General features: G+C 51.7%; 1 long non-coding RNA gene across 1 annotated transcript; it reads right to left on the bottom strand.

The window, feature by feature from the left end:
* Positions 1-20,776: 20,776 nt before the first annotated feature.
* LOC105879942 (uncharacterized) lies at positions 20,777-26,558 on the bottom strand. The gene is made up of 3 exons (XR_012918837.1): positions 26,339-26,558; positions 21,399-21,470; positions 20,777-20,871 (listed from the first exon to the last, which is right to left on the bottom strand). It is a non-coding gene; the product is annotated as an uncharacterized LOC105879942 (long non-coding RNA).
* Between the last annotated feature and the right edge of the window lie 1,134 nt (positions 26,559-27,692).

Here is a 27,692-nt window from a genome sequence, read left to right on the forward strand (position 1 = left end):
CACAAGAACAGAGGCAGCAGCCTTCTTTACTCTCCAGGGTGCCACTGACATAGCGTTGTCAGGAGTCATGGATTGCACTGAGGATATTATAAGGAAATGGTGGCACAGGGAAGAGAAACTTAAAATTAAACCTCCTATGTCAGAGTTCCCAGGGTCTATTATCTATGGCCCTTCATAAGGGCCTTTCCTGCCTCTTTCTCCCAGTCCTGGTGGCCTCTGTCCCCAGGCAGGGGCCAAGAAGGAACATTGCTGCTTCCACTCAGCTCAGGTCTTCTGTCATCTGGGCCCATTGCCAGGAAACCTCTACTTCCCTACTCACCAGGAGTGATGAAACAGCCAAATGAACAACTGCCACTCTTTTAACATTGAAAAAAAAAAAAAAGTATAGCTATATGCCCTTATCCATATATCAGACTTTTACTTAAATAATTATTCTGTAAAGAAGTTTGGCCCTGAATGTCCTTAACCTGCACTTTTCGAGTAAGCCTGGGGCCTTGCCTTTATAAAACCAAGAGGCCAGCTATAGCTTTCTCCCCCAAGAAATAAGCAGTCTTTTTTCTGAAGAAAAATTTTCCAAGTCTCTCTAGATGACAAAACTAATCCTTGTTGCTTTTATCCTGGTACCCATTCATATATCCACTAGTCCTCTAACCTAATAATCTTTCATTTTTTAATTTAGACAACAGATATTTATTGTATACCCTCTAAGGCCCAGGCTCTGAACTGGGCACTGACTGTACATGAAACAGACACAGCCCGCATCTTCCTGGTGCTGACAGGAGAGGGGACATAGAACAATAAATATATGATACATATTGCACAGAAGTAAGTGCCAGAGAAGGAGAGGACATCTGAGTAGACTCCCACCTGACTGGCTATTTGTTTATTTATTTGTCTGCTTTTGCTCATTCATTCCTCCTTCCGGCAAATAATAACTAAACACTTGTCATTTGTTTGGCACTATGCTAGGCACTGGAGAGTCAAATATAAAAATGACCTTGACCCTGCCCTCAAAGTACACACAGCCTGGTGGATGGGAGGAAACAGACCTGTAGCTACCCATGGTAGAGAGATGCTGGAACTGGAACAGAGAGATGCTTTTCAATCAGTGGAAGCCAGAGGACGAGATAACTGCTGTGCTTGGGGACTTAGGGGAAGGCTTCCTGGAGGAGGTGTCATTTGATCAAGACCTGGAGGGTGGGTAAGAGTTTGCTAGGTGGAGAAGAAGGTACAGGTATTATGGGCGGCTGGAAGGGTGGGCAGTAAGATCTGGGAGCCAAATGGGATGGGGTGGAGTTGCTCATGGCCAGAGAGTATGTGCAGGGAGGAGGAGGAGGAGAGGTGGCGGATGAGGCTGGCAGTTCCACAGGCTCTCAGGAAACTCCCCTGGAGAAGAGCCCGACAGCTATGCCTGCGAAAGGGGCGTCAAAAATGAGGCAGGAGAGGAAAAGGCTGGCTTCGGGCAGAGGAAGAAGGAACATTTTCGGAGGCATTCGGAGGCCCCCAACCTCTGCACTTGATACCTGCTGGGGTGTGTTTGGCTTCTATGTGAGAAGCCTGTTGCTGCACGGTAAATTCTCCCTGGTTGCCTGCACTTACCTCCCAGCGTGCTAATGAGCGCGGAGCTTCAGGAGATGCCAGAGCCTGTTATTTAGTGTTTGTTGAGTGGAGCCGCAAGGCTAGGTGGAGGCACTGCCAGTCAGAGGCAAGGATGCCCCCGCCAGGTCTGGCACCTGCCTCTGCTAGACCAGCCACACAGGCCTGGGGAAGAAAGAACTGAGGGCAGAGCTGGGGCAAGGAGCTCTGTGTGAGAGGATGGTGAACATGCTGGACTGGAGACCAGGGAAGGAAGTGTTCTGAATATGCCAGGTTGGTTCCCAGGATCCTTGGAAACATGCAGGAGAGTAGCTCACGTGGCAGGAGAGTAATGTGAAGTATTGGCTTTTGCATTTTGACCCCAGGACTTTCCTTCTTCTGGACTGTTAGACATGGAAGAATGCTTGCTGGGTATTTTTTTTTCCTACCTGAGAGGAGATTAAAATAAAGAAAAAGAAAAATTTACCCTGTGCTGGAAAAGAAACAGCTGGAGCATGTATTAGGGTAAAGTCTAGGCTTCTGAAACAAAGAAGGGTAAGAATACAGTGTCATAAAGAGGATGAGGTCTTCATATTCTCATTTAACCATTCTCAGGTGAGGACTGCTATCCAAGTCAGCAAGCACTTCTGCTCCACCAGGACTCTCAGGGACCCAGGCTCCCTCCATCCTGCTACTTCATCATCCCTTAGAATAATAACCTCAGCTGCACAGCCCAGTGTGGGTTACATCCATGTTCCAGCTTGTGGGAAAGGAAATAGAACACCGGTAAATTGTATTGTTCAGAAAATGTTCACTGCCTTTTTGTCCAGGTTCACAGGCAGAGTAAACTTCCCTGCCCTAGTTCCACATCTAGGCCTTAAGAAGTAACATGAGTTTCTGTATGATCCCCTGGCAGCTTCTGGTCTCAGCCCTGAGCAGAACCTGCCCAAGATAGTTGCTGTCTCTGGAGCTTTGTGGCCAGAATGAAACATGTGGAACTGACCTGATCTCTACCCTTAGCTGAGGACATAGCAGCTGCTCAGAAACTTGCAGACCTGTGAGCAAAAAATAGATACCTGTGTTTATTTGCAACTGAGTTTTGGGTGGTTTTATGAGGCATCATTGCAGCAAAAGATGATTGATACAAAGTATAAATTGAGGGCAAGCAATTTTCTTTTAAGAAAGCATATAGTGTAAAAAATAAATTTCTTTCACATTTTATTAATCATATGACCACACATAGCTGCAAGGGAGGCCGGAAAATATAATCTATAGTTGAACAATCATAGGGACAGTTTAAAAGAAGATAGATGGATGGCAATACACGTAGAATATGTGCTCATCAGTCATTAGAGAAATGTAGATTAAACCTATAATGAGAAGCTACTAAAGTACCCCAAGAATGGCTAAAATTAAAAAGCCTGATCACTCCATGTGTTGGTGAGGGTGTAGAGAAACTGAAATTCTCATATACCAGTTGTGGGAATGTGAAATGTGTAACCATTTAAAAAAATAGCTTTAAAGTTTCTTAAAAGGTGAAACATGCACCTACCATATGATTTAGACAATCCACTTCTCTGTATTTCCCCAAGAGAATGAAAGCATGTGTCTATTTTAACATGAATGTAGCAACTTTATTTGTAATAAACCTGTCTTAGTCCATTTGGACTTCTATAACAAGATAAACTCAGTGGTTTATAAACAACAGAAATTTATTTCTGATAGTATTGGAGGCTGGGAAGTCCAAAATCAAGGCTCTGTTCTTCAAAGGTGACACCTCTTGTTCTATCCTCACATGATAGAAGGGGGAAAGCACTCTATTCTCACATGGAGAAAGAGCAAAGGGGCTATATAGGCTCCCTCAAGCCCCTATATAAGGGCACTAATTATACCATGCATGAAGATGGAGCCCGCATGACCTAATAGCCTCCTAAAAATCCCATCTCTTAATACTATTGCATTAACTTTCAATATATCAATTTTGGAAGGACACAAACATTCATACCATAGCAAGCTCCAAGCTGGAAACAATTCAAGTTATCCTTCAACAAGGGAATGGATAACAGGTTGTGGTATATCCATACAATGGAATACTACTCAATAATAAAAAGGAATGAACTGTTGGTACATACAATAACAGGGACTAATTTCAAAATTATTATGCTGAGAGAAAGATGATGACCTGTTTGATCCCACTTATATAAAATTTTAGAAAATGCAGTCTAATCCCTAGTAACAGAAAAGCACATCTGTGACTTCCTGGGAATAAGGGAGACAGAGATGGGGGAGAAGGGAAGGATGACAAAGGGGCATAAAGAACCTTCTGGAGTGATGGATATGATCATTGTTTTGATTGTGCTAATGGTTTCAAGGGCATGTGATGTGTGCAATTCACCAAATTGTGCACTTTATTGTATATAAGCAGATTATTGTATGTCAGTAATACCTAAATAAAGCTGTAAAACAAAGCCATAAAAGCTCTCTCTGTGGGAGGAGCAGAGAGTGGATTGTGGCAGCAGCTGACACTGCACCCCAAAGGGGAGAGGAGGTATTTAGATGGCTGGTGGTGGGGAAAGGATCTCTTAAAAATGGTCTAGGGTCCTCCCTGGAGCCCACTCTTCTCCTTTCAGATAGGTCTGGAGACCTGATAGTAGGAGGGAACAATGCCCCTTCCTGCACAGAGCCCTGGGGGGGGGGTGTTCCCCTTGTTCCATGACGGAAGGATGAAGGTGACACGGCCCCACTGGGAAAGAGGGCAGTGTCACAGGCACAGAAGGCTTGAGACAGCCTCTCTCAGTCTTCTCCTGACCCATTGCAACTAGAAGACAGGCAGATTTTTGAGATCCCTTGTAAGGGTATCTTAATCCAGGTCCTCCAAGCAGAAGATGCTGAAACAAGAGGCACTAGCAAACTGCACCCCGAACCCTCACTTCCCCAGATCCCAGGCTCAAAACATTCAGCTCTAGGGTTTTGGGTGGGGGAGGCTCAGAATGGTGGGGCAGGAGGAGGATCCCCTGTGTTTTCTACTTGTGTCAAGACTCTCAACATTTAATTGAGCAATTCTGTCTAAGGTGGACCGATAAAGTCTCACCTGGCCCAATTCTCTCCTCCTATTGTGGGTGAGGCTTTCTGTTATACTTCTTGATTCTTGGTGACTTGCTCTGACCAGTGGGATGGGAACAAATGTGATACCCCTGAAGCTTCACAAGTCATGCACTGGGGCTTGCTCTATTGCCACTTTTGCTTCTTCATCGCCCCATGACAACACAGCTGTGTCATTCTGCTGAGGACACATGAGAGACTGGTAGAGCAGGCCACAGTCACCCCAGCCGAGGCTGACCACTAACTGCAGATGCATGGCAAACTCAGCCCAAAGCATCCCAGCTTGGCTCAGATCTTCAGAACTGTCTAGCCAGCCCGTAGCTTCATAAAAAATAATAAATTGATATTGTTTAGGCCACTGCATTTTGGGGTGATTTGTTACAAATAATAGCTAACTGATACAGTGTCCAAACACCTGACCCACACCCCTGTCCTGATCTGTCCACTCAGCTGTGGGTAGAGTAGGGTCCCCTTATCCTTAGGGAGTATGTTCCAAGACCCCCATTGGATGCCTAAAACCGAGGATAGCACCGAACCCTATGCATGTATACAGACGGTCCCCGGCTGATGATGGCCCAACTTATGATTTTTCAACTTTAGGATGGCGCAAAAGCCACAGGTGTTCAGTAGGAACCATAACCCCATCATAAATAGAGGAACATCTGTGCTGTGAGTTTTCTATACATACACACCCATGATAAAGTTTAATTTATGTTAGGCACAGAAAAGGCTGAACAACAATAACTAATAATACAACAGAACGATTATAATAATACACTGTAATATTGAGATGTGAATATGCTTTCTCTCTTTCTCTCTCTCTGAATTCCTATTGTACTGTACTCACCTATTTTCCAACCACGATTGACAGTGGATAACTGAAACTCCAGCAAAACCGCAGACCAAGGGGACTACTGTACTTAGTCTAGTCAATGCTGTGCCCTGTCGTGGCCCAGTCCAAGCTTCTGGGCAGCAGGAGCCAAAGAGGGCCTGGCCCCATCTGCACCCTTCTCCCTCTCCCCGGGGAAGGTGGGTGGGTGGGGGGACCGGCCAGCTCAACACGCCCTACCCCAGAGGAAGACGGAGCCGTGAAGAAGCAGGGAAGCGGTGAGGATGCGAATTCCACTCAGGGAAATGCACAACTTGATTACTACTCAACATTTGCAGTACCCAGATACTCTAATTAAGAGAAAAGGTCAATAGGTTAAATAAGTAACTTAATCAGAAAATTATGCAAAGTGCCACAAATCAAACATATTACACAGCCCTTGAGATCGATACGGTATGCAAATCGATCACCAGAGATCGGGACGATTCAGCAAAGGAAGGTGCAACTCAGCCCAGGAGGCTCAGGAACCTGGACTGTCCTGGAGAACGCGGGGCACCTGGGCCCCAGAAGTGGGGGGTGGACGCTGTGCCCCTGGGGAGGGAGGTGCAGTCTCTCCTCCCGCTCCAGAAGAGTCTAAGGGTAGCCCGTCTCTCATCTGTAGAATGGTGGATGGTGACAAGGTGCGGAGCATGGGTTCGGGGCTCTAGGCCTGGCGTGGGTCCCCGCTCTGCCTCTGCCTGGCTGTGTGGGCCTGGCGTGAGCCACCAACCTCCTGGGCCTCGTTACCCAAGCAGAGATGGAGTAGCAGCCTCTCCAGTTCTGGGGTGTGTGTGTGAGAGAGAGAGAGAGAGGAGGAAGGGGTTTGTGGTGGTGGGTCTAGTGAGGTTTCCTTCCTCTTGCCACTTGCCTTTCTTCTAGCATAGCCTTGCAGCCAGGACGCTTGATCAGACGCCAGCAAAAGGACTTGAAATCCACTTAGCACAGTGGCTCTCCACTGGGTGTGACATTTGGCAGGTCTGGAGACATTTTTGGTTGTGATAACCAGTGGGGGTGGGACATGCTAAGGACATCTAGTGGGTGGAAGCCAGGGATGCTCTAGAACTTTCTATACTGCACAGGGCAGCCCCCGCAGCAACTCACCAGCCCCAAATGTCAATGGTTCTGATGTTTAGAAACCCTGAGTTAGAGAGATTGAAATAGTAACAGCTTGTGAAAGAAGGAGGAGGGAGCCAGAGTGTAAAAGGCCGCAGGAGCCCTCTGGAGTGATCAGGGAACCTGCTGACAATCGCCTGTCAGGGCTTCAGGAACCCCGGAGAGACCCCCGGGACCCCCGACTCATCAGCAGAGGCCGCCAGGAGCTACTGCCCCAGGCCTGTGAGAGGAGGAGCAGGCTCAAAGAGGAGAGAGGGCTGCAGAGGGCATCACGCGACAGCTCTTCCCAGCCTGGAGACTCGGGCCTGGCCCGGCCCTGGTGAGGGGGAGGCCGCCGTGGGAGGCTGCCCTGGTCTGGCATTCCCTTGCAGCCTGCAGGAATGTTGCAGAAATGGACCCTTATTTGGGCTTGTTTTTATCCCCCTACAAGCGATGGGGCTGCATGGCTTTTCCCAGGCTTTCCTGCTGCTCAGGGGAGAGAAGTGGGACCTTGGGGACCGTCCCATGCCTGGTGTGTAGGGAAGAGCACCCCCCCCCCACCTGGGGCACAGAGGGGAAGGCCTGGGGAGCTCTGTCCCCCTGCAGGGGTCTGCTTCTGGGGACCTGAGGAAAGGAAGGGTGTGGACATTTGCCCCCGAAGCCTCCTCTTGGCACCCAGGCCCCTGAGGGGTATTCCACCTGGGGGCGGGGCCCGGAGCTGGGAGTCCCAGCCGGGACTTTGAGGGGACAGGGGGCTGGAGGAGATCAGTTAAGGCTTCCTCGGGGCAGAAGGCAGGGCACACGCTGGCCAGAGAGAGTGTGGGGCAGCGAGGGCAGTTCTCTTCCTTCCAAGGAACCCCCAGTGTCTGAGTCTCCTCTTACCAGGTCTGGAGACCCCGGGCCTCTGAGGTCACAGCGTGTCATCGAAGACTGAGGCCGAGTCTCATGCCATGGGGTTCAGGGTTGGAGGAAAGAGCAGAAGGGAGGGTGGGGGCCGATCATGCATCCACCCCTTCGTCCCCTTTCTCACGACCACCAGCTGTCATCCAGAGCCCGCAGCCTTCCCTTCCTCGTCCTCCAGTCACTTACACTCGGAGCCGTCGCAGAGTCCTCTCCGTTGCGCAGTGGGGGGAACTAAGGCCTGTAAACGGTTAGGATCTCGCCCAAGGCCACATAGGGGGTCACTGGCAGGGCTAAACATGATCCCTGTGTCTCCTGACTCCAGCCCAGCACCAGAGGGTGGCAAGCTCAGCGCGGTCCCTGCTCACACTTGCGTGGGCTTCTCATGCCAGCCCCCTTCCAGAAAGTGCTGCGTTCACTCAGAACTGTAATAAATCACCCCAAACATTTATTAACCACACAGTTTCTATGGGTCAGGAAACCAGGCACAGCTTAGCTGCGTCCTCCCAGGGCCTGAGGTCTCTCAGGATGCTGCCGAGGTGCCGGCCAGCTCCAGCCTGAGTCGGGGCACCTGCTTCCAAGCTCCCTCCCGTGCCTGTTGACAGATCTGAGGTCCTCGCTGGCGGCGGGCCAGAGACATCAGTTCCTTGCCAAGAGGGCCTCTCTGGAGGAAAGTGCACAACATGGCATCTGGCTTTCCTCACGGGGAAAGGGGGAGAGTGAGAGCGGGCGAGACAGGGTGGGCAAGACAGAAGGAGAATCCTTTAGTAACGTGATCTTTGAGTGGCAGCCCATCGCTTCTGCCATTTTCTATTTGTTGGAAGTGGGTGTGTAGGGCCGGCCCACTCTGGAGGGGGGGTGGTTGCACGAGGAGTGAGGGCCAGGAGGTGGGGACCCTGGGACCATTTTGGAGGCTGCCACAGACAGCAACCCAAGCCCACTGCCTGAGGTGTGCCTGTGGCTTTCCCCCAGGGCGAATGGTTCATTCACTTGCAAGCTCTTAGGGGAAATCCCAATAAGGAAGATGATTTCAATGGAACTGTGGCTGGAGTGGATTCTCTTCTCCCCTCCATGGCCCCAGTTTCAGGCCCAAAATCTCAGCCTAGATTAAGTCCAAGTTTCGTTCTAGTTGCACCACTTAGATTTTAAACTAATTGAATGGAAGCAAAAGCATTTGGTTGTGGATCAGAAATGTCAGGTTTTAGGGACTCCATTCAAGTCACTTAGTTCATTGATTTCCTCGTCTGTAAAAGGAGGAGCCTGGGCCAGGGGATTTCTGGCTCTGCATTCTCCTGTATGGGAAGTTCTCCCTGCTCAGCGCTCAGAAGACTCTCACGTTCCTGCCTGGCTTCTGCCCTTCATGGGATCTCATATTTGGAAGATGCCCCTACATCAGGAGGGGCTGTGGCATTTCTGGAGTTTTCTGGAGAAAGAGAAGGAGGGAGCCAAAAAGGAGGGCACTTAAAAGTGGGAAGGCCCATTTGGAAGGTTGGGTCTCTGGCCGGGACAGGAGGCCCTGCAGAGTGCAGGGGGCTGTCCGAAATGACCTCCTCCCCTGGATGTGCTTCTGCGTCTGCAGGCACACTTCCCAGGACTTCCCAGGTGTGCTGCTTTGTCTCAGCTACAGTTCCGGCCTTTGCCCAGGGTGGGCCTTTCTTGCCCTGGTTCCTTATCTATATCTGCCCTCCGCCCGCCCTCGGCCTCTCTGTCTGGGTGCTCCACGCCAGCCCCGTGTGTCCCCAGTCCTTGGGGGCTGGGGTTGCCCGTGCTGGGAGGGTGTGGGCCGTGGCTCCGCAGGCAGGAAGGTGCTGCCAGCTGGGGGCAGAGGGGTAGGCAGTGAAAGCTGCTGCCTATGTCTCAAATTCATTTCTAATTCACTTTCCTTCTGAAGTGGTTTTGAGGGAGTGCGATATCTGAAAAGGCAGCTAATGTAGGTCCTGTAAATAGTACATCCACAGGCTGTAATGGACGGAGAGAGAGAGAGAGCAAAAGATGGATTAAGTGCCCACCGTGGGCTTGGAAAAAATCCTTTTGATCTCTCCCTACAGCACAATGCCCTATTACCTTGTTGGCTTGCATCAGCCAGAGAGAGGATGTTTCTTATTGTGATTGCTGCAAATTGGCACCTGTTTCCCAGAGAGTAGCTTTCCCCTGAATTAAGTAGAGCACCCGGCTCCATCCCAGGTGATAAGGACCTCCTATTACTGGGTAATGTCAGCACTGAGCCGCCTCCTGTCCGCCTGCCTGCCTTGGGGACCCTGCGGCTGGCCACACTCTCTGTGCTCAGCCCTACAAGGCAGGTGTGGCCAGAGGGCTCCTCCACTTCGGCTCCTCTTTCCTACCCAGCAATGTGTTCAGCCTCCTAACATATCTCTCTGATAGCTGTGGCGGACCACAGAGCCACTTGGGAGAGGTCGTGCTGCCCTTTGAATGCATCGTCTCTCTCCAACCTTGGGCTTTCCTGATTCTCTCTTTTATTTAATCAATTCATTCAGCAGATATTTGTTGAGCACGTGGTACGTTCTGGGCATTCGATGGGTGCAGGGGATATAGCAGTGAATGACACAAAGTCCCTGCCCTCACAAACCTTGCACAGTAAGGTTCCACCATCGTGCACTTGTCCAGCCCCTGACCTGGGTTACCCAGGGCTCCTTCCTCTCCCTCCACATCTGCATCCAATTGACCCCCTTGTCTCCCCGACAAGTCTCTTTCTCTCTCATTGTAGGTACCAAAATTGATCTGTCTGCTTCTCTCTGACCTTCCTGGTCCAAGCCCAGCACCTCTCACCTTCTCCTGCGTTAACCTCCTGAGTTCATCTCCTATTTGCTACTGTAACAAATTGCCAAAAACCTGGTGGCTTAAAACAACAAAAGTGTATTATCTTACAGTTCTGTAGTTCAGAAGTCTGACAGGGGTCTCGCTGGGCTAAAATAAAGCTGTCATCAGCAGGGCACTATTTTCCTTCTGGCGGCCCTGGTGGGGGTGGGGGTTCCATTTCCTTGCCTTTTCCAGCTTCTAGAGGCTTCCAGAGGACCTCCGCTCATGGCCTCCTCCTTTCATCCTCAACGCCAGCAACGACCATCCCATCCTTCTCGTACCGCATCACTCTGACCTCCTCTTCTGCTTTCTCTTCCCTTGTTTGGGACCTTTGACATTACATTGGGCCTACCTGGGTGATCCAGGACACTCACCCTGTTTCAAGGTCAGCTTATGAGCAAGCTCAATTCCATCTGCATTCCCTTTGTTCAATCCTATGTCCCCTTTGCCGCATAACCTGACATAGTCACAGGTTCTGGGGATTAGAACGTGGGCATCTCGAGGAGAGGTGTTACGTTGCCCATTGCATCTTTAAGTGGTCTCCCTGCCTCTGCTTTAATTCCCCTATAATCCATCCAAGGGGGGGGGGACCTGCAGCTTCAAGGCCACATGTGGCCTTCCAGATCCCCAAGTGCCAAATCCAAACTCACAGAACAAACCCTATTATTAAAAGCATTTCTTCTGGCCGGGCGCGGTGGCTCACGCCTGTAATCCTAGCTCTCTGGGAGGCCGAGGCGGGCGGATTGCTTGAGGTCGGGAGTTCGAAACCAGCCTGAGCAAGAGCGAGACCCCATCTCTACTATAAGTAGAAAGAAACTAATTGGGCAACTAATATATATAGAAAAAATTAGCCGGGCATGGTGGCTCATGCCTGTAGTCCCAGCTACTTGGGAGGCTGAGACAGAATGATCGCTTGAGCCCAGGAGTTTGAGGTTGCTGTAAGCTAGGCTGATGCCACGGCACTCACTCTAGCCTAGGCAACAAAGTGAGACACTGTCTCAAAAAAAAAAAAAAAAAAAAAAAAAAAAAAGCATTTCTTCTGTAAAATTTGGATTCGGTCAAAAGGCCACACTCAAGGATCCAGAAGGCCACGAGTGGCCCCAAGGCCTGGGATCTTTTTAAAACACGAATGAGATAGCCTCAAACCCTCACATTGCTCTTACAATGAGATCCAAGTTCATCACCTTGACGGAGGGGCCCCTTCCAGGGCCAGCCTCATCACCCAGCTCTCTTGCCCTGGACCACACGGCCCTGTCACCTGGGCTCCCTGCAGGCCGGAGCTGCTGAGCCCCTGCCCGCTCCCTGTCATGTGCAGGGCCTGGCATAGGCTCTTGCCTGTCTCCGATGCTTTTCCTCTGGCTCTTAGGTTTTAGGTCTCAGCTTAAATGTCTCCTGAGAGAGAGGGCCCCCCTCACCCCCGTCTGAAGTCAGGGCGCCCGTTACTCTCCCATAACAGCCCTAATCACAGCCTGTAATTATTCGATGACTTCCTTCCCATTGCCGCCCCCACCCCACCCCAACTGTGGGGGCTGTGATGGCAGGAACCTCACTTCCCTGTCCGCACAGTGGGATCCCAGCAAATATTTACTGAAGGGTTGAATAATGATGCTCGCCATACATTACTGAGTGAAAAAAAAAAGCAAGATGCAGAGGAATATGTATAGCTCTTAAGAAAAACATCCTATACATGTGCATAGCTGTATATATGTTTATATAAAGAGAAAGTTCAGGAAAGACCAAATTTATTGCAGTGATGACCTCTAGGCAGGGGAGTAGACTGGGCGAGAGAGGAAGGTCACTTCCATTTTTTACTTCATATACTTCTGGTTGTTTAAACAATGTTTTTGTTGTTATAAGCATGACTAACATATTTTCAAGGGGAAAAAATCAAAACTAAACAAAAAAATTTCTGCTTATTGAATACGATCAAATGCCATAGAAACCAGACTATACTATATATTTTTAAAATTATGTCTCTTGAATGTCCTTCATGTCTATTCAGGCCTGCGGTGTTGCTCTCGTGGCTCCCGGTGACTGTACTGTGACTGCCCCTCAGTGGGCTCACAGGGTCCTTGAGGGATGGGTCTCAAGTCACATCTGAGTCTCCACGTTCCTCAGACCAGCCCCAGCTTCTCTGCACCTGGAGGACGGCGGCCCGGTCTCTAGGGCTGGGGTGGGGTGTGTGTGGAGGGCTGGGTGTGTGTGTGGGTGTGAGGGCCGGGTGTGGTGCCTCCAGAGTCTGCCTGACTCTCCAGTCTGGTCCCTCTTGCCCTTCTCCTCACACATGTATGGGGGAACCCGAAGCCACTGCCGGCTGCCACACCTCCTTTCTAGGCCTTTATACAGGCTCTGTTTTCCACTGGGGTGCTCTCCCTGCCTACTTGCCTGGGGACTGCCTGGTCATCTTTTGGCACCTGGTTTTACTGTGAAAGCTCCCATCTGCCTTCCCCATGCTTTGCTCTTGTAGCAGAGCTGGTCCCTCCCTCCCTGGCCTCCAGGGAGTACTGAGAAATGGCTAAGTGGCCTCCGGATCCGCCCTGCCTCGTTCCAAATCCCAACTCCAGTAAGAGCTGTGACTTTGCTAAGTGACTGAAACCCTTTGGGCCTCAGTGTTCCCATCTGTGACACGAGTGACTATGCTCAACTGATAAGGTGGGTGCCCTTAACCCTTTGCACTCGCTCGCTTTTTTCTCATTATCCACTCGACATTATCCACACTCGACATCCGAGTGCCAAGGGTTAAATGGGGTGACCTACTTGAAGCTCCCCTGCTCAGAGCCCAGGGTCTGGTGGGGCTCCCTAAACAGTAGCCCTAAGGGCTGTGTGGCACCATTCACGTGCCAGCAAGGTGTCCTGGAGGGGCCGGGGACATTTCAAGAAGAAGCAACATTGTATTCGCATATGAGGTAGCTAAAAAAATTTAAAAAAGAAAAATTTTAAAATAAATAATAAAAATTTAAAAAGCAGCAGCAATGTGTGAGCTGAGGGACAAGGAGATGGCTCTGGCTGACGGGTGACGCCACTGAGCGTCAACCACACACCATGGGAGTCCAAGGAGGAGGCAGGCTGCCTGGAGTCACACAGGAGAGAATGTGCCCAGCGGCCCAGAGTCCTGGGCATCAGGCCCGTCCTCTGCTGGAAGGAGGTGGGGACTCTCAGCCTTCGTGCTGCCTCAGTCCAAGCTGTCTGGGTTTGGCGCAAACACATGATAGTGCCTGAAGAGGTGGCTGCGATTTCCCCCCCCCCCCCCCCCCGAGCTCTCAGATGTCTTGAAATTGGTCTGGATAATTTTTTCCCCTCAAATTGTTCAAAATGTTCTGTTTCTGGCCCGAGTGCTTGGGTTTCACGTTGCCTCATGGAATGGGTCCCAGAGCAAACTTGGAGGTCCCGGGGAGCCGAGTGAGTCAGGGCACCTCGTCTGCGCCCCCTGCTCCCCTGCCAAGCCAGCCCCTGGCCGGCCCGGAGCAGGGAGGCGGCTGGTGGGTGCTAACAGGCTGAGCTCCGGGGCCCCTGCCCAGGCTGCGGCCAGCGCCTGTGGGCAGGCTGGGCGGCGGGCCCAGTGTGGGCCAGCAGGCGCTGCTGGGAGTGCCGCCAGCTGAAGCCTGATACCTGGCTCCCGGCTCCCGGGTAGCTGCCCAGGAGGGTGGGATGGAGGTGTGGGCCTTCTGGGCGGCCAGCCTGGGGGCGGCTCCGTGGCTGTTTGTGTTGGCTCCAGCGGAGCAAGTGGGAGGAGCTGCCCATGGCATCTCAGGCCCGGCCAACCTCCAGAGAGACAGGGCTGGTGCTTGCGCGGTATGGGTGGGCTCACGCACCGTCCACCCCCCCAGCTCGTCTTGAAACAGAAGCTCACATGCAGACATTCCGACGATGGAGGAGGCACTGAGGGAAGGCTGTGCGTGGGGGTGGCTGCTCCGGCCGAGCGAGGCGGGTGGTGTGGGGTCTCAGGCTGTGATGTCTGGGACAGGACCTGGCAATGTGGATGCCAAAAGGCGAGGGTCTGGGGGAGGGCAGGGATGTTTGATTTCAGCAAAGTTCTTTCCTACTTCCAGCTAGTGTGCACTCCTAGTAGCTCTGTGGGTCTGAACCCAGAACTCACTTCTCAATCACACCCTGATGGCCCAGGCCACCACCTTGTGTTGCACAAGCCCAGTACACTATCACACTCCATGGTTCTGTGGAAGTGTGTCGCCTGGAGCAAAGGCACCGCTGCCATAGATCGCGCTATGAATGCAATCTGCAACCTGGGGTTGTGCTGCAAGGCCGCTCTGATGACAGCATGTCAGGGCTGTGACAGCTGCTGGCTGCCACGGGGAAGTTAGCATACCCTGGGCCCACACAACCCGGGGGTCTGTGCGGTCCCACAGATGCAGCTCAGGAATGAGTTTTAGTGTTTCTTGAGCAGAGGAAGAGGAAGGGCAGGGTAAGGAGAGGGTCTTCGCTGTTGACGCTGTTGGCCAATGGGCAGAGCTTAGTTCTCCACAGGGTGGCAGGTCCATGGGAGGCTTGGAGCAGTTACTGTCCCTTCTTGAGACCCTCACACCTTGCTGACTGTCATCTGACCAAGCATACGCAGGCCTCTGATTCAGGTCTGGCTTCTCCCTTGCAAACCCAGAAACCAACGCTGGCTACTTTGGGTAAACTGGCGATTTATTAAAAGGGTGTTGGGAAACTTGTAGAATCTCTGGAAGGCCAGAGCTCCTGGCCTGGAGGCCCCACAGCCAGGAGCGACATCCAAAATCACTGTGCAGAACCGACTGGTCCAGGGAGAGCACCTAGGCCGTCACTGCCGGGCCCTGACACTGCAGTCAGCGCAGTGCTGCGTCACCACCAGCACCAGGTACTGGCTGTCCCAGAACCTCAGCCCTGGCTCTTCTGGAATTCAAGCGTGGTGGCTGCTGCTGCTGTCCCTGGAGTGAGTCCCAGGTGGCATCTATTCTGCTGCATCATTTGCTTTTGGTTTAGTTTGATGTGGTGAGTCAGGTGATCGGAGTGAGGTCATGAGCTTGCCTTTAAGGGGCAAGAGGCCTGGGAAAGCCGAGGTCTGGCCGGCATGGAAAGAGGTGGTCTCTGGCTCCAACCAGGGCTCTGGGTAGCCCCCCAAACATGTTCAAAGGTGACAAATGACCACTGCAGGTGTGTGCAGAGTCCCTCTCAAAAGACCACCACAGATATATATATATATATTTTGTCTCCATAGGGCAGGAACAGGTAAGCCCAGGAAACACAGAAGCCGGCTTTCCCCTCCAGCCTCAGTTTCCCTGAGTTCCACACAGCTCCCTCTGTGAAGACCTGTAGTCAGGTGTCCTTGCCTCCTCACCCTGGAAGCCATCCCTTCCCCAGAGTGAGAGGCTCAACTCCCACCCTCCTCACTGAGGTCTGCTTTTAATTTGGGAATTTGAATTTAAGTACCTCCAAACTTTGAGCAAGTGCAAGCAAAGCTGTCCTCTGCTGGGTGCTGCAGCTTGGGGTGGCCTTGGGGTCTGACCTGTGAGCAAAGGTGCCCTCAGAGTCTGCCGCGCTCCCTTCCCCAGTTTGCACTGACAACGGCACATCTGGCCCAGGTGATGTTCATCTTTCCCAAAGATAACGCTAGTTGGGGTCAGGTGGAGGACGCTACCAGCCCTGCTAGCTTGACTTTGAACCTGCCCCATATGCGGGGCTCTGTAGCCGGGGCGGATGCCCGCTTCTGCCTGGCTCCCTGCGGGGAAGTGGGGGTCTGGCTGGGAAGGGCTGTCCCTGCGCATGGGGTGCGTGGCCTTGGGACATGCCAGTTGTGTTTTCTTCCACACCCACTCCTCCAACCACATGAAATAGTGTTTTTCCTCAGTTTATGCCCCTGCTCCAACACACAAAGGACTTTTTTTTCAAGCACATATTCTTTTTAATTGTAAAATATAAATGTCCTTGTATTTTTATTATCCAAGTAGTGCGTACGCTCTAGACATTCAAGCAATATATAAACCTGTAAATTAGAAAGTGAAGAGTCTTCTTATGTGGAACTGCACTTAGATAATTATTGTTAATTTTTAAAATCTGCATATATAAATGTACTTATATGTATATCTTAGGATGAAATGAACCTGTACAGGGAAAGGTGTCTACAATACGGTGTTGGTTTTAAAAAGCCAGTTCACAAGTAAAACTCCACCTTCCCAGGAGGGATGGAGGAGCACAGTGAGTCGGCTCCCTTGTTGAGACCTGTACTCAGGTGTCCCTGTGTGGAGGTGTGGGAGCAGGCCAGCAAGCTGGAGGTGGCGCTCCTCCCTCTTCACAGGGCAGGGGTGGGGCGGGGAGGGGGGAGTCTTGGGGTCTGACAGCTATCAACAAGATTTCCTCTTTGTTATGGGGAGGGCCTGCCCATCCCCTGTCCCCACCCTGGTCTCCCCACCCTGGTCTTGCTCAACAGGACTCATCCCCTCCCTCCCCTCCCCCTCCCTCGGTTCCCAGAAGTGGGACCCAGGCCGCCAGCTGCAGCCTGTCCAGGTTCCCTATCGGATTATGAAGCTTAACATTTTTGTGAAGAAAGAAGAAAGCCTTCCCTCTGGAAAGCGATAAGAACATTCCATCCTCCTCTGGCTCCAGGGAGCCTGGGAAACAATCACCGCAAGGAGAGAGACTCCCCAGGGACGGGCTCCCCAGGGCACGGGCCAGGGCTGCCCTCTGCCGGCCCTCCCTTCCGGTCCTGCCCTGCTCTGCTACAGGGGCCTGGTCAGCGAGAGCCTGGGGCAGGGGCCTGGGGAGGAGGGCAGGCCTCCGGCCGCAGGGACGAGGGTTCCTCTGGGTGGTGGGCTTCTCCCCAGCCTGGGGCTGCCAGGGGCCAGGGAACCTGGGGCACCAGCCCTCATGACTGGGTTGTCCAGTGTCGGAGGTAGGGAGCATCCCCCAACGGGAGCACTCAAGAGAGAGGGCGCTGGGGGGGGCCCATGCTCCACAGCTGGGGATGACCTAGAGCCTGCGATTCATGGGACACCACGAGCAGAGCCAGTCACTTGATGGGCTGGGGACCTGAGGGAGGCTCCTGTGGTTGGCACAGTGACCCCAGCACTGCCCAGTGAGTGCACCCCACCCACCAGAGCCTCTTCTTTCCTTCCTTCTCGCCCTCCCTCCTCTCCCCCTTTCAACCACAAACAGCATTCACTAAAGCCTACTGGGTTCCAGGCCCATGAGAGAGAAAAGGCTAGGCTGTGCCTCCTCTTCATTCCTTGGGCACGGGGGAAACACGCTGCCTCAGGGCCTTTGCGCGGCTTTCCCTCATCTAATGTCCCTTCATTTCAGGTCATTCGCTGCTGCCATTCTCCCAGTGAGGCCTCCCTTGCCTCCATACCTAAATTGTCCACCCACCCTCCTTCCCCTAGTGGGCACTACTATCTCTTAGGTTGTGTATTTTACTGATTGATCACATTTCTCATTAGACTCTTTGCAATAAATTTTATAATAATAAATAACCCCCGAGGGCAGGAACCCTCTACCCTTGCTTCGGTGCCAAGAGGGCTGGGCAGAGCAGGCTGTGCAGCTCAGGGACCTGGCAGGAACCAAGTGACACCTGTACCTCCTGTAGACGGGAATTGAAGAGCATTTGCTGGAGAGACTACTTACAAACTCTGTGTGTAGTTCGGGGAAACAACCAAGAGGTGTGAAACACCCCACAGCTGGCAACAGCGGGGTCGTTACCGGCCCCAGGTTACCAGAATGCTGTGCCACAGCCAAGTGGAAGGCCAGCAGGGCAGGCATCCCTCTCTGCTCTTACCCTCTGGTCTCCTGCAGCCAAAGGGCAAGGTCAGCCTCCCGGGCAGAGCGGGAACAGCCTGGGTCTGGAGGAGCAATGGAGATCCACTCACAATAATGTCTGTTGAATGAATGAATGAATGCCCCTAAGAAACCCACAGATTGGTGAAGACACATCCATTCCTTTGCTCATTCATTCACTCATGTACAGTCATCATTTAATGCTCGGGATGTGCATCAGCCTTCGTCTTGTGATCTTGGCGAGTACTCACCTAACCCTGCGTGGTGTAGCCTACCACACACCTAGCCGCTAGGCTACAGACCTGTGCCCTGTGTTACTGTGCTGAATACTGTAGGCAGCTGTGATACTATGGTAAGTATTTTTGTACCTAAACATAGAAAAAGCACAGTAAAAATACGGTATTATAATCTGGGACCACTGATGTGTACGTGGTCCTTGGCTGACCAAATGTTATGCAGCACAGACTGCGTTTATTCATTCGTTCATCTAGGGTGTAGCTATTGACAACTGGATGGACGTTAAGATGTGTCAATGACACTGTGGAGCAGTCTCAGTCCTCCCTAGACCCCAGCCCCAGGACAGGCTTGCTGGAAACATGGACACCGAGGGCCCGTTTCACGATCTGGAACTGCTGCTGCCTGGTCCGCCTGGCCCCGCTGCTTGCCGTGCGCTGCGGGGGCAGCTCTAGAGCACACCTGGGGAGGGCGCGTCACGCCTGCCACAGGCTGGGGCTCGCAAGACATCCGTGGGACCTGTCAGGTCAGGCAGACTGGGTGGAAGCACTGGGTGTGGGAGACGTCACTTATTACTTGTTTTTCTGTTTTTCTAAGCCTTGGGGATTTGAAGATTGATGAGGAGGAGGTCACGGAGCCCGGAGACAGGCAGCCTGCGGGCCCTTTACTCTCGCAATCACTAACGCTGAGCAGCACGCGTGTGTGCCAGGGCTCTAGCATGTGCGCTCGTCTGCTCTGCATGACAGCCCCCTGCATCCTGCATTCTAGCCCCCCACGACTATTGAGGGGACCTGAAGCTCAAGGTCCCACAGCGATCAGATGGCAGAGCTGGCATTGGAACCTGGTGGTTTGCCTCCAGAGCCTGCCCTGCTGTCCTTTATGTAAAGACTTTCGATGACACGTCTATGGCGGGGGCGGGGCAGTCCTGTGAGGGAGATCTGGGGGTACTCTTGGTGTTTCCCCACCCATCTGGGGAAGGGACCCTCTGCAGGAGCAGTACTGCAGGGAGGGGACTTGGTCAGAGACCAGTGTGGACTCCAGGCTGGGGATTGCCGGCCAGGTGAGACCCTCATCTCTCTCACACACCTATCGCCCACAGCAGCTTCCTCCCTGGCCACCTGCCCCATCTGCCCCTTGCCGGACTCATTCTGCACGAGGTCTGTGTTCAAATCTCATGACCCTTTGGCAGCTCCTGTTGACCACAAGATAAAAGGTCCAAACTCCTCTGCATGGCCTGGAAGACCCTGCAGGCCCCCCTCTCCCCTCACCCACCTTATTTGGGTCATGTCCTCTTTGCCTTCTCCACTGCAGCCCACTGGCTTTCTGGCTGGTTCTAGAAGCCACATCACTGGAATGACCTTGGGACCATTCCTCTTACTGGGTCCCCCACAGGGAATGCCGATCCCCTAGTTCTTCAGATACTTTGTTCCTTCACATCATCCAGGTCTCAGTTCAAGTCGTGCCCTTTGAGGACTTTCCTCAATTATCTTCCTTGTTATATACGTGGGCAAGGTAATTCCTCCACTAAAATGTAAGCTTCAAGAGGAAGGAAATGTGCTGTTTAGATTGATGTTGCGTCCTCAGTGCCTAGAACGGTGTCTGGCACATCATGTATGCAAAATCAAACATTCTCGGGTAAGAACTTACCCTGCTATTTCCCATCCCTGGACCTTTGAGCCCCTGCCCTCTTCACATAGCTAACTCCACCGACCCTTTAGTGCAGAGCCCAAAGGCTACTTCTTTGGGGAGGCCTTCTCTCTGACTGCCCACTTGTGCTGGTCCCTGTTCCACCCCCCCACACATTCTACCCTCCCAGAGCCCAGGATGTCGGTGGTTGCAGCTCACTCTTGCCCTTGCTGGTTCAGTGCTCATCTCCGCACTAGAAAGCCAGCGCCATGAGCAGTGCTCAGGGACTGTGCCCTTTTGGTTACTGTCATGACCTGGTGCTCAGCACAGTGTCTGGCACACAGGAGATGCTCCAAGATTTTGTGTTGAATCACTGGGGTGACAGCTGGGAGCCTCAGGTGACCATCGGAGTGAGGGCACTGGCCTCTCCAGCTGCTTCTACCGTGAAAGGTCTGGAAAGCTCTGCCAGCCATTTTCACATACACGATCTCTATCTTTCCAGCACATCTGTGAGGCAGGTATGGTGATCCTCCCTTACAGGAGAAGAGACAGAGGCTTGGAGAGATTAGCAATATTCCCAAAGTCACACACTAGAAAGCCGGAACTCAAACTCTGGCTCACCTGACTCAAATGCGCTTCTTCCTGGGGGTCCCTTGGGCTGCAGCGTGGCTCTGGTGTGACTGATGGAGACAGCAAGCTGCAGGGTAGATGACCCCAGGCAAGGTGGGAGGCAATCCCTTCTCTCCAAGATTCTTTTGTTCCCTACAGCCTGTATTAGTTATTTATTGCTGCGTAACAAATTAACCCAACATTAGTGGCTTGAAACAATGCATTTATTATTTCACAGTTTCTGTGGGCCAGGAACTCCAGTGCAGTTCAATTGGGTCCTGAGCTTCAGGGTCTCTCACAGGCTGAAATCAAGGTATTGACGGGGGCCGTGGTTATCTCATGACTCACCTGGGGAAGGAGAGGCTCCAAGCTCACTCCCATGGCCGCTGGTGGAATTTGGTTCCTTGCTGGCTGTTGGCCAGAGGCTGCTCTCAGTGCTTTGTCACGTGGGCCTCTCTAATGTGGCAGCTTGCTTCATCAAAGCCAGCAAGCCAAGAAAGCAAGACAGTGCCAGAAAAAGGGAAGTCACGGTCTTTATAACTTAATCATGGAAATGACATTCCATCATTTTTGCTGTAGTCCCTTCATTAGAAGCATGTCCGTAGGTCCAGCCCACACTCGAGGGATGGGGATGGCACAAGAGTGCCAGGAGGCAGGGATCCGAGGGAGCCACCACAGAGCCCTGTGCTGTTTGGGCAGCTATCAGATCATGCATTCCTACAGGGCAGCCAACCTTGCCCTGCTTACCAAACCCGATTGAGTGAGCAGGCTGCATGCATTCATTCATGGACTTGCTTATTTATTCAACAGACATTTACTCCGTACTTACCGTATGCCAGATCTTCATTGCTGGAGTTATAAAACTGAAGAAGGCTCATTTCTTGCCTTGAAAAAGACAGATCTGTAAAGAAAGAAGGGAGATTTAGTGCCAACTCATGGGGACTTTGGGCTATAATGCCCCTTTAACACTTCCTATGCTCTAGGCATCAGTCTGAGTACTGTACACATACTACCTCTCATTTGATCCTGGCAGCAGCCTATGAGATAGGCACAGTCGTCCCTCAGTGTCCCTAGGGGATTGGTCGGCTCCAAGACCTCCCTCTGATACTAAAATCTATGTATGCTCAAGTCTCTGATATAAAATGGTGTTGTATTTGTATAAAACCTATGGACATCCTCCTGTGATCATCTCTAGATCACTAATAATACCTGATATAATGTAAATGCTTTGTAAATAGCTGTTATACTTTATTGTTTAGGGAATAATGAAGGGAAAAAGATTTGAACATGTTCAGTACAGATGCAATTATTTTGGGAATATTTTGGATCTATGATTGGTTGAATGCACAGATGTGGACTCCACAGATGCCAAGGCCTGACTGTGTTATTATTATCACTTCTTTTTATAGTAGAAGGCACTGAGGCGCAAAGGGGTTAACTGTTTTTCAAGGTCGCCTAGCTGGTGAGGCAGGGCGATGATTGCAGCCCAGGCAGTCGGGCTCCTGAGTCCACACACTTAGCCCCTGGCCCATCCTGTCTCTTGAAAAGCAGGCTCCACGAGAGTGGCTTTCAGCAGAAGGACAGGTGCTAGGGGCTGTCCTTGGGAGCAGCTCTCCCTTGGCTTTTAGGGCCACTATGTAGACAGATAATTTTTTCAGGGTATTATTTGGAATGGGGAGAGTGGCTGGGAAGCCCACTTGGCAAGCAAGGGAAGAGAGTTGTTTTGGTTTCAAAGATTGACATTTTAATAAACTGCTCTTAATTAACAGCACTTTGAAATTCTGAGTGGCGTGCTCTCCATCTCAACACACGCGGGCGGGTGGCTTCTTAGAGAGCGGGATGCTTGTGGGTGATCTCCCTTTTTGAAACAAACCCAGACCCTCCAGTCACAATTTATTTTTCATTCCAAAAATGATCTTTACTGCAAATGTTGCTTTGGTTCAAGTGAATTAGAAATCCTTATTACACAGGAAGGCACTTCAAACAGTGCCCGGCTCGCCGCGCCGGCTGCAGCATCAAAGGCTCCGCTGGAATCTCTGATTACCACCCAGGCTGTCGCCCACTCGGGAGCAGGCGGCGTCTGAGGCGCGCACCCTGGCTCTGGGACTGAGCGAGCGGGCTCAGGGGGCGCAGGAGCCAGGCAGCCTCCACGCCAACCTGGGTGCCTCCCCGATTCTCGGGCTTGGAGCGCTCGCTGTGGGCAGGAGGGGAGAGATGGTGTCGATGACTTGGCTGGGCACCTACTGTGGACACACTTTTTCTGCAGCAGAAGGAGGCCAGTCTGTATGGGCCTGTGACCCCCTCCAGAAGTAAGGCAACATCACAACTCTTCACTCCCCCCTGGGCCATAGGTATTATTTCCCTGGTTCTAGAGATAGGGAAGGGAGCTGAGTTTCATGGCTGCCCAGTTAGCAGGAGGTGAAGCTGACAATCACTTGGCTCCATTTGATTCTGTCTTCGCCTCTAAAAAGAGCTCCTCAAGGTTAGGCTTGGGTCTCCCTCATTTGGTGTCCTCATCAGCTGGCACAGGGGCTCCCTCAGGGTTGCCCCTGGGCACTGTCCTTGAAGTGACCAAACCAGATTCTTTGTTTCATTCAACAATACTTATTGAGTCTCTACTACGTGTTAGGTGCTGTCCTTGTTATCTGTCTTTGTGAGTCTGGGCTGCTATAACAAAGTACCACAGGCTGGGTGGCTCATAGACAAAAGAAATTTATTTCTCACAGTTCTGGGGGCTGGAGAGTTCAACATCAAGGTACCAGCAGATTGGGTGTCTGGTGAGGGCCTGTTTTCTGGTTCCCAGACAGAACCTTACTTCTGTGCCCTCACATGGTAGAAGGGGCAAATGAGGTTTTGGGGTCTCTTTATAAAGGCATTAATCCCACTCATGAGGGCAGAGCTCATGATCCAGTCACCTCCCAAAGGCTCTGCCTCCTAATACCATCAGCTTGGGGGTTAGGATTTCAATGCATAAATTTTAGGGGACACAAACATTCAGGTCATAGCAGTGTTGATGGCATTAAGATGGTGGCCCTCCCAAAAAAGATATGTCCACAACTTAATCCCTGGAACCTGTGACTGTGACCTTATTTGGAAAAAGAGTCTTTACAGATGACATTAAGTTATGGATCTCAAAGTAAGACCATTCTGGATTACCTGGGTGGGCCCAAATCCAATAACAACTGTCTTTATAAAAGACAGAAGAGGAGGAGGCAGAAGAGAAGACCATATACAAATGGAGGCAGAGATTGGAGTTTTGTAGCCATGAGCCAAGGAACCCTTTGAACCACCAGAAGCTGGAAGAGACAAGAAGGACTTTCCCTTAGAGCCTTTGGAGAAACTGTGGCCCTACCAACACCTTGATTTTCAACTTCTGGTCTACAGAACTATGAAAGAATAAATTTCTGTTGTTCTAAGCTCCTCCTTTGGTGGTGCTTTGTTATGGAAGCCCCCAGGACACTACCAGAGCTGGCATTGGAGGATAGGATGATGTCTTGGCCCCTTCCCTCTCTGGACATGCATGGGAGACATGGGGTTGATGGAGGAGAGGGGAGGTGGCTGGAGATGCTATTTATCTCACATGGACCTGGGTCTGGGTCACTCTTCTCTGGAGGTGTTTGACTTTCTCTAGCTTAAGTGTGGAGGCAGCAGGCCCCTCAGCAACTTGGCCATCATTACACATAGCATGCTAATGAGTTGAGCAAACGTAAGTGAAAATGAGTAGCTGCATATATATATGGACCCCTCAAACTGCAGCAGGCCATGGAGATGTAGGGGCCAGGGTGTCTGGGTAAATGCTAGTGGGGAATGGGCATGGTGGCTCACACCTATAGTCCCAGCAATTTGGGAGGCCAAGGTGGGAGGATCTCTTGAGCCCAGGAGTTCAAGACCAGCCTGGGTGACATAGCAAGACCTCATCTCTGCAAAACATAAGAAGAATTAGCCAGGTGTCATGGTGTGCACCAGCAGTCCCGTCTACTTGGGAGGCTGAGGTGGCAGGCTCACTTGAGCCCAGGAGTTCAAGGCTACAGTGAGTTGATTGTGCCACTGAACTCCAGCCTGGGTGACAGAGTGAGACTCGTATCTAAAAACCAACAACAAAACAACACTGGTAGGTTTCCCTGCAGCTCTGGCCATTGAGATCTCTTGGCGTTCAGAAAGGTGGTGCCGGATAGAAATTTGCCAACTATTTTGAGAGGGACTACAGGAGAACCCAGCTCTCTTTACCCATCTTCTCAGGGAGACAACCAGCTGCTGTTCCAGTGCTCAGAGAGTCAGCTCAGCCTTAGGCAGCCCTTTCTGGGATTCTCTGCAGAAAGTTCTTCCCTATATGGAACCTATGTATTACTCTACATGATGTCTATTTTTGTTCTAATTTCACAGATGGGGAAATTGAGTCTCAGCAACATTCTAGAGTTATACATACATTAACTGCAGAAGCGAGCATCCTGAAAGACTACAGAACCTAAATTACCTGCCATGGCCATGAAAAGAGTAAGCTGCAGTTGCGGCTTGCAGTTGTCACCCCATGCCGTGAAGCATCACTGTTGATCATTATGACAGGCACTGAGATAACTGACTCATGTGCTCAGCTGCAGTCCCTGGAAGACCAGGGAGGCTGCCTAAACTGGTGGCTTTCTCTCTATACCTCTACAGGATAGAAATATCCTGGGGTGGGAGTATTTCACAATATTTCCTTAGCTTTTGGTCTCCTGGGTCCATCTGCAAGCAAGCGTTCTGCCTGACATAGGGCATCCATCTGGAACCTGTTCGCTCTGTCTTGGTAACCTTAGACACATTATATATCAATAAATTTTAAAATACAAATGCAATTAGTTATGGTCATTGGAGAGACAAGATTGTATTTGAGTGTGAATTCGACTGGCCAGTCACCCCTCCTTCCGGGTAGGCTACTGGATGTGGGTACACTTAAAGGATAATAGCACATGCCACTTCATTATGAGCTGGGACTAGTCTGGTGCCTTCCAATGCAGAGGCCTGGCAAGGCGGGGCAGGAACACAGTGGGACTTCTTTCTCTCCATCTAAGCTGAACCCAAACCTTACCATGTCCAACGTCGGGGCTGTCCTAAGGCACAGTGCTACACGACTTAGGCTTTCCGCAAACCATTACTCATCTTCGATAAGATAACCATCACGTGGAGAATGTAAATCAACACCCTGCCTCCTTCACCAAGAAAGTCTTGCTAAGAAAAATGGGTCAGTGGAACCAAACAGTATGCTCAGTGACATAGTCAACTTAAATTCTGCCACAATCTTCTTATCTCATGGCAGGCCAGTAAAAACCAGTTCATAGCTTAACAGTGGTTCATGAACCACATTTTTAGTAGCACTGCTGTAGAGATGTAAGAAACGCCAAGAGAGAAAGTTACCAGGGCTTGCCCTAAAGAGGGGTAACCATTGGCCCCCTACCTCCCACGCCAGGAAGCTGCTGGAAGCAGAGAGAGAGAGAGAGAGCGAGCCTCAGGGCACAAGGCCCCGCATGGTGATTCTGCTCATTAGCAAGCATGGCCCCATCTAGCAGATTAGAATTTCTCCTCCAGGTGAGCGGAGGTGAGGAAAAGGCTGGGCAGAGAGATGAAGAGAGGGATGGAATTTTCCTTTTCCGTTACAGAAATTTCTTTTGATTTTGCTGTAAAGCCTCAGCAGCAAGGAAATAAGTTCCTGGCAATCGTACCGTGACACTTACACGTTCTTGAATTTTACAGTTCTTGATCAATGTAACAGCAGGAGGCCCGCAGGCATCTTACCGCCTTCCTGGGAAATGTGAGGCTCCGTTTCCAGGGTGCTGGCATGCCGGGTTTGGATTGGCAGGATGCTGGGGAAAGCTGAGATGGGCACAGCTAACCCAGTTCTTCAGTTGGTCTGACCGGAGGCCAGAGGGCCCCAGAGACAGGAGAGAGGCTGGCTCCCAGCTCCCTTTGGTGGGCTTCCCCCTCCCCGGCCAGAGTGGTCAGTGTTTGAGGGGTTGCAGCCTGAAAACGCACCTGGGACACTCTTGGTGTGGCCAGGAGGGTCTATGACACGGCAGTCATCTGTGGCAACGTAGGGAGGAGACGGAGGGGTCCTGGGGTTTCCTTGTGCTCTCACCTGTTCGCACCCAAGCTGGACTTGAAACGGTGCTGAAGAGGACCCGGGTGGCCAGCCTGACCTGGAGAACGGAGGGCAAGTCCTCAGGGAAGCCTCCCATGGAGCTGGCTGGGGGCTGGGCCCTGCCTGCATGGTGCCCTTGGAGCTCAGTTAACTGATTCCAACCCGACACCCCCTTCCCAGGTGCCTCTTCTGCGGTGGGCTCTGCGGGGGACCCAGAACTGTGTCTAGCACGCCCTGCCTAAAGCACTAGCAAGAGCTACTAGGAAGTGTTCCCCCTGAGCCAAGCTGCTGCTGAGAGCCTGGCATGTGTCATCTAATTTAAGCGTTCCAGCACTCCTCAGAGGGAGGGGCTGTATTATCATCCCCTTTCACAGTTTCAAAAGTGGATCGAGATGGTGGAGCAGGGACTTGAACTCTACAGTCAGGCTCTAGACCAGTGGTTTGACCCTGGCTGTACATTCGCACCACCTGGAGAGCTTTGACAAACCACCCGTGCCCAGAGCCCCCTCTAAATCAATTAACTCAGAATCTAGGGGGTGAGACCTGGCAACAATTTCGGAAGATTATGCCCAAAGGCTGGGTTGTGTGTTCCGCCAGGGTTGAGAACCTTGTCTCTGGAGCCCGTTGGCCTAACGGCTGCCCTGCACCACCTGCACCCCGCTCATCTCCACTGCAGCCCCCAGGTCGTGGGGACCCCTAAGCCTTTTTATCCCACTGGGCCACAGGGGTCTCTGACCCAAGGAGGACCAGGACAGTGTCATAAGAGAGATACCAGGGTGAGAGTCTGGAGGAGAGAGGGAGCCCTCCCAGCAGGGAGGGATCAAGGACAACTTCCTGGAGAAGGCAGGAGAGTTTGGGGAAGGGTCAGAGGTCAGAGAGGCTTCTGGGAACTTAGTCTTTGTTCTTTCCTATGGACTTGACCCCCTGGGTACTGGGAGCCATGGAAGGTTTATGAGCACAATACTGACCCCATCAGAAAGCCATCGCCTTGCTGAAGCCCCCGTAGTGCAG

Source organism: Microcebus murinus, chromosome 4 (assembly GCF_040939455.1).
Source record: "Microcebus murinus isolate Inina chromosome 4, M.murinus_Inina_mat1.0, whole genome shotgun sequence".
NCBI lineage: Eukaryota > Metazoa > Chordata > Mammalia > Primates > Cheirogaleidae > Microcebus > Microcebus murinus.